A 13,329-nucleotide genomic window follows, 5' to 3' on the forward strand; every position below is an offset into this window, starting at 1 on the left:
ATTTAAGCCGTTTGTATTCATCAGCGAATACGACAATAAACATTGTTTAACCGATGAAATCTGTAGGATATGGCCATTATTTTTATTGCATATAGTTAACAAAATAGATGTAATATATGCATGCTATTGAATGCAAATACATAGCAATTTCTGTTGTTGTAAAAAAACTAAAATATTTGTATTGCTAATTATTATGCATAATAGTATATATGTATATGGTTCTGCATAAAATAAATAGTTCATTTATTTAATATATAAGCAATATACAATTGAACGTTACTCGTTCAATTTAGAGTGTATTAATTGTGAAATCCAATATTATATCACAGCATCGAGCACTAATGGTTGGGTTAAAATATTGTCTATTATTTATTACATATTTTGTGTTTTTGAGTAGATTTATTGAAATCCAACAGCATGATTATGTGTTGATCTCATCGAAATCGCCTAATAATTTTTAATATGTCGCATTCGGACGTTCCACAGTCGAAGAATTATATAATGGATGTGGACTTAACCGTCGACGAAGAGTTCTGTTGTATATTATTTCTATTAAAAAGATATTTAATGGGTCACTCAGATATTTAACCACCGACATGGGCTACTCTTACTGACGTTTGTAACACAGTCAAAGAACAGTTCTGTTTCATTTGATATTTAACCGAGAGAAGGGCAAAACAATGTATATAATTATATAAAAAAAAACAGTGTGTGTAAGGCTCTGCTCTGCGACTTTAGTTCGGTCTGTAAAAGCGATTTCGAAGCGTAAGAAGCACGGGCACGGATTTTAAAAGAAACAAACCAGAATAGGGCACAGAAGAAGGCGAACGGAGGTCGATAAGCAAACATTTTGAAGGAATCCCGGTGATAAGCTGAGACGATATTTCAAAACGATAACGCCGCGATATTTTTTCGCGCTCCCATTGGCCGGGAAGCGAACGGCCGTGGAAGAAAAGGAATAGTGATCCCTCGTTCCGGGAGGAAAAGACCTCTGACCTAGAGACCTTACCATTTTATATAGAAGAAGACTAAAAATAAATAACTATGTACCTGTCCTACTTACCTTCATATAATTATATAATTCTTAAACACTATATAACACACGAAAGGTTAATGGCAATTACTAATTTATATTTATTAAAGCGTTTGTTGTCAATAATTATTAAATCATACGCGAATATCGGTTACGTATATACATGACGTATATACACATCTACACGGTCGGTCGCCGCACGCCGACGTCATTACTTATTTATAAAGACTATTGCTGCAAAGACTACGAACCGATTTAAGGTGAAAACCGCATATAAACGGTTTTTAAAAGACATTTAATACGCGGTTCAGTCATAAACGGCGTCTTAAAAGCCGAAATGGTTGAAGAAAACGAAACAAATCGGAACAAAAGTCCGACGACCGACTGGCCGGCGGCACTTTTTGCCATTGACATTGCGACCACTACGTCACTACGAATGACATACAAATATAAACCACACACCCGCAGCTTCAAGAGATCATGAGCTAGGCGAAGAAAATATAAAGGAAGCAAAAAGGGCTCAACAATTGTCAAAAATAGCTAAAAAATAAAAAAATAAGATCATTTTTCGGCCAAATGATAGTGAAGAGTTGATAACGCATAGTCAAAATTCGACAGTGTGGCGAGATAAGCAGGCAATTGTTTGGACAATAAATTAGATATTGCACTGTATATTCCTAAAATAGTGAAAACTATAAATAATCAATGAAAAATAAGACAAATATTATAAATAGCCATCAGTAAGTAAACATACAATATTTTATACAACATATTATTCCGATAATCCCATGTTGGAGATTATATTGTATTTTCAATTCCAGCTTGGCAATTGACATAATATTTACTCTTCCGCTTAAATTATTTCTAGTTTTATTGTTTCAATGTAAAATTTAATAAACATTTAAAATGAAACACGGTGAATTTTACTACAAAGCTAACGGCTCTAAAAACGGTGTTCAGTAAGTTAATATTTTCATTTAAAATAATATGGTATAGAATTTGAATGATGGTAATTTATTATTTATTAATTATTAATGATTTAGTTATTATATCTGCTCCAGTCCAAATGTGTCTTGCAAAGCCACGTTAAAAAGAAAAATAGATGGAACTTTTGTATTAGGTCGGAACACTCACACTCATGATCCAAATCCAAATAATAAGTCAGAAATATCCAACATCCGTAAAAAACTAATTGAGAGAGCTATAAATGAAACCACTCTTTTAAGGATAATTTACGACCAAGAAGCCATCAGGTATGTTAATACATTTTCAATTATTAAATATAATAATTTTCCTTAACTAATAATAATTTATTGTAATTCAATACAATTTAAGAGACCATATTGAAAACACACTTCTTACAATTCCCTTACTCTATGGTTTCTAGTGACTAATATAGAGTTATTAGAAGGCCGTGCAACACCAAAAAATAGACACCCACCCACAGACCAAAGTGTGTCCTAGAGAGTTTAATCCATAGCTTCCCTAAAAGTTTAAACGTTCCTTTCATAACTAGGTATACAATAATTTTCTGATCCAGTTATAAATAATATACAGAATATATCCTACTCTCTGCAAAGTTTCTTTTTTACAAGTAAAATTAGTAGTATATATTTTATTCAATTTGATATAATTAAATACACAGTTCTACCAATAATTAATTTATTATTTTAAAACAACTTAACTATATGTATCTAGTTTATACTTTATAATGTTATAACATGTGTAACCAGAAGTTCAACTTTTTTATTCATTTGCTAGTGATCCAAATGGAGCTACTATGTATCCCTGGCCAACTGCTGAGGTGTCAATGAGATTGGCTAGACGCAAAAATATTCCAGCATTACCTGCAACATTACTGGCACTTGGAGAAATATTAGATGCTCAGCACAATTTAGTTCAATGTAATGACCATCAATTTTACCAGGGGTACATAGTCGATGACTTTGGAAAGTGCCATATCATGTTTGCTTGTCCGAAAGTTGTTAACAAAGTTGTATTAAATGGGAGTACAGAGTTGCATGCTGACGCGACCTTTAAGGTTGTCCATGCTATCTATGCCAAAGTGCCGACAGTTATTTATAATACATATGATTTTACAAAATCACGTAAGTATATTTTAAATTGGCCTAACTTAGATTGTCATGTCTTAAAGTGCAGGCCCTATATTATTAATACTAATGTTTGATGGATTCACAATTTTTAGTCCATCCCAATTTTCTATGTCTTAATGGAGAGCAAAACACAGGAGGCTTACCAAAAAGTTATAAATCGTTTTAAAACCATTTTTCCAAACATTCAACCGTCAGTCATAATGACTGATTTTGAAATTGGATTGAAAAATGCATTTGCAAATTTTTATCCCAAGGCTACTTTACTGTCGTGTTGGTTCCATTTTGTACAGGTATAAGTACATATTTATTAGAATTAATATGCCTAAAATACAACTATTTATTTTTATTTATTAATTAGAGCTTATGGAAAAATATTAAACGTTTAAGTTACACAGAATACATAAAAAAAACAACAAGACTGCTAAAATGTGTATTAAAATGGTTATGGTACTTGCATTGCTTCCCATAAATGAAATAGAATTGGGATTTCAAGATATTACAAGCCATGCTAGATTAAATAATGTTGACCTGACAAGATTTTTCAACTATTTTACCAAGTAAGTATATTAATGTAATGACTAAATATATAGTTTAAATAATTTAATAAACTTTTATTTTGTCTTAGTCATTGGATGATTCGAACTGGACCAAACTCATTTTCTGTATACAATCAACCTAGACACACAAACAATAATATTGAAAGTTTTCAAGGAAGGATGAAAGATAAACTTCAAGTGTGTCATCCAAATTTATGGAAAATGCTAGGTTAATAATTTAATATTTTTTTAAGTGTTCCCAGTCTATATTTCTAAAAGTATTGTTTGGTTTTTTTTTTTTAGAACGCATTATATAAAGCAAATATCTTTCATACAGTTTTTTTTAGAATTTGTATACTATTTTATATAAAAATCTGATAATTTTTATTTTTCAAATATTCACTGGATCATTTAAAAAAGAACCTTTATAATATATTATGGATTTATTATACCTAGAATGTTCTATTATCTTAAGGTCATCTGAGTGATTGCAGTAAAGCCCAACACATAGTAATCAATCAACTAACCATGGGTATGCAAGTAACAAGATCCACCAAATATAAATATATTCTTAACTCAAAGCGTATACAAATCGCTACTGACAAACTGTCCCTAAGACTTATTACCAGGAATGAATTTTTAATTCAATGCTCACATGTTGTTGATGGTTATCTCTTAAGAGAAGGTAATTGGGCTAGATTTGTAGACATTACTGGTAAGTTAAACTAGGTATACTCTACACTTGAATAATATGTTAATATTTTAAATATGATACTACATACATTTTTAGATGACATTAGTGAAGATGATCCACCCGTTGAGCAATTGCCTAATCTTGGTAATATTATACAATAAATTTTAGATATAATATGTAATGATTAAGTGACTATCGAGAGTCCAGCGTTACAGGTCGTGTTTTATTACTTTGTGCTCTCTTATCTTATCGTAACTTTGATATGTTGTGCTCAGTTTGTATTGACGAAATTAATAGTGGTGATGACTTAAAATGTATGGTGTGCAAAGAATTCTTACATTTTACATGCGCTGGTGTTAGAGAAGAATCTTTTAGAAAACTATCAGCTGTCAACAAGAATACATTTGCATGTTCAAAATGTAAAACCTCTGGCAATGGTACTACAAAACCGGAAGCTGAAAAAAAATTCGTAGGATCAAATGATACGCTCGCTAATCTAGCCACATCGGTACAATTTATGAGTAACAAATTCGATGATTTCGGTAAGCAATTACAAGAAGTATTAAATACCATTAAAGAATTAAAGGAAGAAAATAAAACTTTAAAAGAAATTAATCATAAGTTAAAATCGGACGTCAACATTTTATCATTACGTGTTAACTCATTTGAACAAAAACAAATCGAAAATCATATAGAAATATTAGGAGTACCAGATAACAAGAATGAAAACTGCGTAAAAATAGTCGAAGACATTGCGTTCAAACTAGGAAAACAAGTTTCTGTTGTTAAGGCTTATCGTATCCGTTCAAAAAAACCTGATAAACCAATGAAGATTGTAGCCGTGTTAATGTCCAATGATCAGAAAAAAGACCTAATGGATCTGTCAAAAAAGAAAAAAATCAAGTTAAATAATATAAATGAAAGTTGGGGAAATGCAGGTATTTTTATAAACAGTTATCTCACTAAATATAATAGTTATCTATTCTACAAAGCTAGGATTTTTGCCAAAGAAAAAGATTTCAAATATGTATGGTTTAATGATTGTAAAATTTTTATTAAAAAAAATGAAAACACAAAAGGTTTTATTATAAATGAAGAGGCAGACTTATTAAAAGTTAGATAATTTATATTTTTCAAAAATTAAGAGAAATCAAAATGATGGTGTTATGATATATGTAAAAGATAAACTATGTATAGATCTTTTTTTTGAATATGAATATGTTAATGCTAATTTTTTAAAAATTGATATGAAAATTAATTATTTATCTTTATGTATTCTGTGTATTTATAGGTCACCTTCAGGCGATAGAAACGAATTTTTGACCACGTTAAAAAGTATATTTACCACTCTTAAAAATTTTAATGGGAAAATCATATTTATCGGAGATATTAACTTAAACATCATAGGTAATGACTGTGTTGATAACGAATATTTAGATACTTTATCGGAAAATGGTTTTAAATCTTTCATTAATGTGTTTACAAGAACGCCAATAGGTATGAGAGCATCTTGCTTGGATCACATTTTTATTAAAAATGTTAATGAATGTAATATTGAGGCAGGAGTATTACAAACTAACATCACAGATCACTTTTCCACAATTTTGTCTATTGAAAATGAAAACAAAGACACAATTTCTAAAAATAGTTTCAAAATGATAGATTATAAAAAACTGAATGAATTCTTTAATAATGAAAAATGGGTTGAATTATTTAATTGTAATGACGTAAATGAATGTGTAAATATTTTCCTAAAGACAGTAATACAATTTTTAGAATTATCTACGACTGTTAAAAAAATAAATTCTAAAAATAAACGACTAAAAGAGTGGATGACAGCAGGTTTATTGTGTTCTGTACGTCGCAAACAGGAACTATCTCTAAAAGTTAGTAAACATCCAAATAATATAAAGCTTGCTTCTTATTATAAAAACTACAAAAATAAATTCACAACAATTTTAAGAGCTGCAAAAACTAATTATTTTAAAAATAAATTTAATAAAGTATCCTCTAGTCCAAAACATACTTGGAAGGTGATAAGTGAGATCACAGATAGGAAAAACACAAAAAATGATGACATTAAAAAAATTAAGATAAATGATATAACAATAAATACCTGTGAAAATCCTCAATTGGTTTCAAATACATTCAACGAATTTTTCACTAATGTAGGCAAAAATCTATCCAATGATATTGAAATATCGACTATGGCATATAAAAAAGATGTTTGTTTAGTTTCTTTTAACCAATTTTTCACTGAAAGTATTTGTGAATCTGACGTTCTAAAGGTTATCAATAATTTAAAAGATGAAACAGCTGCAGGTTTTGATGGAATCTCGGTTAAAATAATTAAAAGTGTAGCTATTAAAATAATAAGACCTTTAGCTCATATTTACAATTTAAGTATTAAAAACAGTATATTCCCGGAGAAATTTAAAGTGGCAGTAATCAAACCTCTCTTCAAAAACGGAGATAAAACTTGCATAAATAACTATAGACCCATTTCAATGTTAAGTAATTTCTCCAAAATATTTGAAAAAATTGTTAAAAATAGACTCATCATATTTTTAGAAAAATTCGAACTTTTCTCTAAAAATCAATTTGGTTTTAGACCAGGATTAGGTACGGAAAATGCATTATACAACGTCACACGTTTTATAAATTCTGCACTTGATGATGATAAGAAAGTAATGGCTATATTTTTGGACCTATCCAAAGCGTTCGACACGGTGAATCACACAGAACTTTTAAATATTTTACCCGAATTTGGTATTAATTCTTTAAGTCTAGATTGGTTTAAAAGTTATTTGGATCACAGAAGACAGATAGTGCGAATAAATAATTTTATCGGTAATGAAATGGTAGTAAACTGTGGAGTTCCACAAGGTAGTGTATTGGGTCCCATTTTATTTATTTTGTATATAAATAGTATCTGTAACTTAAAAATTGAAGGACTTATAACTTCTTATGCTGACGATACATGCCTACTTTTCGCAGGAAACACATGGGTTGATGCACGTAGTAAAGCTACTAAAGGGTTTAAAAGAGTAGTCGATTTTCTTAACCATAGAAAACTATCGATAAACTATGATAAAACGATGTTTATGAACTTTATGATTAATGATAGAGAGGAAAACTTTGATACATTAAAAATTCATGTCTGTGATAATAATAACTCTTGTAAAGAAATAAAATGTAAAACGTTATTAAGGGTCTCTAGTATTCGTTATCTAGGTCTAATTTATGATAAGAATTTAAGATGGAATCTGCACGTAAACAATTTAGTAATGCGTTTACGTACTATAAGTTATAACTTTTATAAATTACGAGTGGTAGTACCAATACATATTGTTCGAACAGTATATCTAGCATTATATCAAGCATTATTGCAATACGGTCTACTTATTTGGGGAGGCCTTTCTGCAAATGCTCTAAGACCTTTAACAATTCAACAAAGACAAATTGTTCGAATATGTCTGCAAAAACCTACTCTTGAAGGTTCAACAAGTCAAAATTTTAAATTATTAAATGTATTACCGGTGGATTTACTATTTAAAAAAACTGCCATTTTATGGGTTGGTAAAAACTTAGAAAATTGGATAACTAAAAATAATGGAAAAACAAAAAGGGAACATCTAGCATACGATGTTAAAGTGATATATTTTAAAAAATCTTTTGGTCAAAAATTCGTTGACTACCTAGGTCCTACTTATTTTAATTCCATGCCAAATATTATTAAGAAGAACATAATAAATAAACATAAAAATGTCAAAAAAACTGTTAATGAGTGGATAAATTTATCAATAGGGTAGCTATATATTATTTTTACTCTAATTAAGTATGATTATTATTATTATTATTATTATTTTTTTTTTTTTTTGTATTTATATTATTTGATTTGTAATTTGTAATTTGTAATTTGTCACTCTCTACCTTCAACACAAGCATTGCTTTTAGAAGGTAGATAATCTGTAGTTTATTATGTAATTTTTATATTTATGTAATAAATGGATATTTAAAAAAAAAAAAAAAATTAAGGAAAGATTTTGTTAGAAGATTTATTTCCAAGGGACTAAGGGATAGTCATTTAATGCAATTGTGGTCGTTTTAAACCTAATGCTTGTAAATTTAAGAAAAAAACTTAACAAATGGTACACTTGTTTTATTTTTCTAATTTATATGTTTATTATTGATAACATTTTAGTTTTACTTGAAGAACCTGAGGTATTAGATATTGGTCCAGTCGTTAATGTTCCCATTGCTGAAGTCCTAGAAGGTGTGTCATTCTACATAAATATCACTGTGTGCTTATAACTCATAAATTCATAATCATAATATTTAGAAATTTAACTAAAATTAATTTGCTTGATCTATTATTTCAAAAAAAAATTAGATGAACAAGAACTTGAGATTGTAGAAAATTCAATTGTTGAACATGTAAACATTGTAAACGCTCCAAAAATATGATGAATTATTTATAACAACTAACTATTTAGTATTTTCATCATTTAATTTAACTTATGACTTAAAATACCTAGTTTAAAAACATTAACTCGCCCATTCTTGTTATTTTTTTTTTGTAATTAATAATGAAATGTCTTGAAATAAATTTAGCTGACAAAATATATCCAGAAAAAATAGACTAACTTATATTATTTTATAATCTTTTGTAGATGAAAATGATTTTATTGTACCAGAAGATTTGGAAATACGAATTTGGGAGAATATTTGGAGGCGCTCTGAAGAAGCAGAAGAAATTCCATTTGTTCAAGTGCCTGAGAATATAGAACAATATCGTGTATTACCCAACGAAAATCTCTGTATTATATGTTTTGAGAGTTTGGCAACTCATGCACCTGTACCCTGTGGCCATAAGGTCATGTGTGAAAATTGTGCATCTCAACTTAGCAGACAGCGTTGTCCTCTGTGTAATACAGATTTTCTTTTAATAATTAGAATATATTAAATTATTAACAGTTAATTACTTTTGTTCATATCATGTTTAATAAACTATTATCTGTTCCTAAATATTGTATTTTTTTTTAAATAATCAACTATAGGTACTTTACAAACAAGAATAAATTTACATGGGTAGTTAATTTTTTTTAATTATGCATAGTTAATCATAAAACAATGTTTTATTCCATAAACATTAATATGCACTGAATTTACCTTAATTTATTTATAATTTACCTTTAACCTTCTATTCCTATAATTTGATTAAATTAATTGACTGATGATCACTATCATTATTGAAATAGAAACCAAATCTAGGGAGAAACACATTAAAATATAGGCTGGATAGTGGAATAGATCTTTAAAATAGAACAACTTATTATTTTGTGTGATTAAAATTCGATGTTAATACCTAGGATTTACTTTGATCCTATATTTGATACAGTAAAGAGGCAAACAATACTAACTGAAGAATGACTGGCCGCATTAAGATTATTATCGACTTATGGTAGTATTAAATTTAGTACAGGACCTCAGTGACGGCCTGGCATACCAAAGGCCCATGGATCAGTTTTTTAAGGGGTCCTATAGTGAAATACAAAAATTACTTGACATTTTGGTGAAAAAATGCTCACCAAATTTTCAAGTAGTTGCTGAATTAATAAAATGTGTACACTAATCAGGATAATAATCCTTAAAATATGGCTTACAATAGAAAACTATAAGTACCTAGATATAGTACCTACCTATTCACTATTATCAGTATACCTACTTAATAATGTTTACAAATTATTTATCTTGATAGATCAATAGTAATTAGTACTAACAACTAACTACTAATATTTTAAAATCATCTAAGCCTCCAAATCTACTTAGCTAATTTCTATATATGTATTATCCTTAGTACACAAAGTTATACCTGTAACTTAAAACGACTAGTTCGAATTTTGATTAAGATGCATCAAAATTTTTTTTAAATATATCTGCTGAATAATAAATGTAGCAAAAGGAGAATTCCAATTTGAAAAACAGAAGTTTGTATTGTAACAACATAATCCTTAAATGGTATAAAAAAGTATTCAAAAATCTTATAAGTTCTAAAAATCAGAATTTGTATAATTATATACAGTATTCATGCGTCATGCATATATGTACAATTTAATTAAAAAAATAGCGTGAGCATGCTTAAAAAAATCACTCTGTATAATTTTCTTTATCAACGCGAAGCCTGGCGAGGGGAATCATTCGTTTAACATATTTTTTTAAATATTTGAAACTACGAAATAATCAATAATTATTATTAATTACACAGGAACGAAATTACGAAAAACAAAATTATGTTTATATTACCTATAGAATTTTAAGCTATAAGCGTAATATTATTCAAGTAAACTTTCATAGGTAAATCGTAAATATAAAATCTACATAATTGTTTTAGATTCTGAGTGGAACGATGAATGTATTGATTTTACAATGATGTGTGTTTTTTTTTTATTTTTTTTTTTATTTGCGTGTGTATGTGTACACTATAATTAGTCGAAATAATGATTCGATTTTCAACTTCAGTATCTTGTTCGATTGGAAAGTGAATATCGTTGGTGCATTGTGGAGGTCAAAATTTAAAATTCCCAATAGTTTTCACAAGCGCCGGGAAAAACAACATAAAAATTAAGGAAAAACGGGAATTTTTACGAAAAATCTATTTTCGAGCAAATCGATTTTGGTTTTTGGTGCAACTCTTAAACAAATGACCGAAGGAACATGAAATTTTGACTGAATGTTTCATTAGCATTTTCTATACACCATAACTTTTTCCAAATATTTTGAGCTCTTTAGACATTTTCATTTTCCATATTTTTTTAGTTTTTTTTCTAAAAATATCAATAACATTTTATTTGTTGGATAAAAAAGCTTGAAAATTTAATAGAAGGCTCCTAGTATATTGTTTCAAAGGCAGATGAAAAATATTAAAAATCCTTAGTCACAGTTTTTTTTTTGTAAGCATTTAAAGATCGAATTTTGACAAAATTTATCAAATTTTAAATTGAATAATTATTTTGTAATTAAAAATTTATAAAATGTTCAACTTTCGTATCTAAGGATTGAAAATTTAAAATAAGATTCCACGTAAGTAGTAAATTCTGTAACCAAAAAATTTAAAAAAAACAGATGGAAAGCTTATTTTTATAGTCATTTTAAATTCAAATTTGGACGAAATTACATAATAAAAAACCTAGAATAACTAGGTATTTTAGTTATTTTGTTGTGATTGTTTAATATTATTCTTGGGTACTTGAAACTTCTAAAGTACACTATTATATATCTATGATACTATCAGGGTTTGTTGTTGATGTATAACGCGTTATAAGTACCTAATGGAAATTGTGATATGATTTATTTGGAATTCATTATAGGTAGGTAGGTGCCTATTATAGTTCAACTTTTTTAATACCATAGATAAGTACTTATATAATTTGTCTTATACCTAGACTGACGTACCGTCTCCGCTCAGAATCGTTTTTCTTATACAATGATATTATATCATTGAATTCAAATTTAATATCATTCATTATAAAGTGACCCACTTGTAACCTACAGTACAGCAGTTCTATTCAATATTTTTCCGACAAAATTCGATTCCCAAAAAAATTTCCTATAAAATACTGTTCCAATAAAATATTTTTCCTACAAAATAATTTCCGATACATAATTTTTCCAACAAAATACTGTTCCAATAAAATATTTTTCCTACAAAATATTTTCCGATGAAATATTTTTCCAACCAAATACGATTCCGTCCAAATACGGTTCCGACAGAATACGGTTACGACAAAATACATTTCGGACTAAATATATTCCAACTTTTTATGCGCCCCCAAGGAAACCACAGTTTATGTCATTTATATGTAGATTACTGGATTTAATATTTTATAATGTAGTTTGCGTAAAATTTACAAAGAGTAAAGACATTTGTATATAAGACAAATTTTAAACGTTGAAGGTGGTTTCTGGTAGCAAATTCGATCTAGTTCGTACCTACTTTTGTATGCTATAGACAGCCGTTAAAATCTTAATAAAATATTTAAGTAATAATATTTAGTATAGGAAAACAATATTATAATAAAGATAAAATAAAATATGTCTTAGCATAGTTACCCATTAACAAAGGTGCTCGAGACAGTGACGTTGGCGGGAGTTTTCAATGGGGGATATATTTATAAATGTATATTGATATATAATATATGTTTCTGATTTATTAAGCAAACGTATTCTAATCATAGATAGTATAATACTATAATACTTATACTACTTATACTATACTACTTCTATTATGATCAATGATTCTAATTTCTAATAAGTAAGAGCCAAGAGGCAAGAAGTTGTCCGACCTTTCTTCTAAGACAATGTTCCATAAAATTTTATCATATTTATCTTAATTATTGTCATATGATTTGTAAAAATTGATAACAAACAATAATAATATTTTTATCACGGAACAAACAGAACGGAATCTTATTTCATTTAACATGGGCTCTTGTGGGAGTTGATAAAACTACGTCCGATATTTCTAGATTTTAAACGTGCTGCCACGTACCGGGAATTTCCCTTTTTTTCTTTATATCGTGCAACACTGTTCGTTCAAATTTTTAATATATTATTATACTAGCTGACCCGGCAAATGTTGTTTTGCCATATAAATTATTTCTTGGTAATTTGTAGTGTAGAAAAAAATAACCAACTTATTGTAAGTGTATATAGGTAGATCAATTACCCGGCGTTGCCCGGAAACCAATTCGTGATAAATGAAATAAAGCCATGTATTACCATTTACCTTCTTAAATACATAATTATCGATAAGACATAAAGTTAGGATACTAAACTTAAAAAAAACTACGTTTTTTGAAAAGTAATTTTTATTATTTTGGAAAAATACTACATAACTACCGATTAACCAATATTTCTTTATAAACTATATTATTAGTTTTTTCACCAGGG

General features: G+C 28.3%; 1 pseudogene; it reads left to right on the forward strand.

The window, feature by feature from the left end:
* The first annotated feature begins 1,939 nt into the window (after positions 1-1,939).
* On the forward strand, positions 1,940-9,343 carry LOC111028160 (annotated as a pseudogene).
* Positions 9,344-13,329: the final 3,986 nt, after the last annotated feature.

This window comes from Myzus persicae, unplaced genomic scaffold (assembly GCF_001856785.1).
Source record: "Myzus persicae strain clone G006 unplaced genomic scaffold, MPER_G0061.0, whole genome shotgun sequence".
NCBI lineage: Eukaryota > Metazoa > Arthropoda > Insecta > Hemiptera > Aphididae > Myzus > Myzus persicae.